This window comes from Drosophila yakuba, chromosome 3L, assembly GCF_016746365.2.
Source record: "Drosophila yakuba strain Tai18E2 chromosome 3L, Prin_Dyak_Tai18E2_2.1, whole genome shotgun sequence".
In the NCBI taxonomy this organism is placed as follows: Eukaryota; Metazoa; Arthropoda; class Insecta; order Diptera; family Drosophilidae; genus Drosophila; species Drosophila yakuba.
In genome coordinates, this window is record NC_052529.2 from 4,233,584 (window position 1) to 4,233,898 (window position 315).

Consider the following 315-nt stretch of genomic DNA (forward strand, 5'->3'; position numbering starts at 1 on the left):
CTCATTCAATTAAAATCGATCGCAGCTCTTATACGCCAGTGCCTCCAATAAGATCAGCTGGTTGGCACACACCTGAGAGTAGTGGGATATAAGAGCGACAGATCACCTGGGCCTGGGCCCGAAACGCGAGGAGAGCGATCCAGGTGAGCGGAACACCTGGTGAGCAGAGTATCCGACAGATACGAAAGGTGAGCGAGAGCGTAGCAGAGCGGGCAGTGGAGGGTTAAGCGGCGGGGGTTAAGCGGCAGCTAGCTGACTGGCTTTCTGACTTTCGAGGCTCGTCTGCGCGAAACCCGCGCTCGTCCAATCAGTACG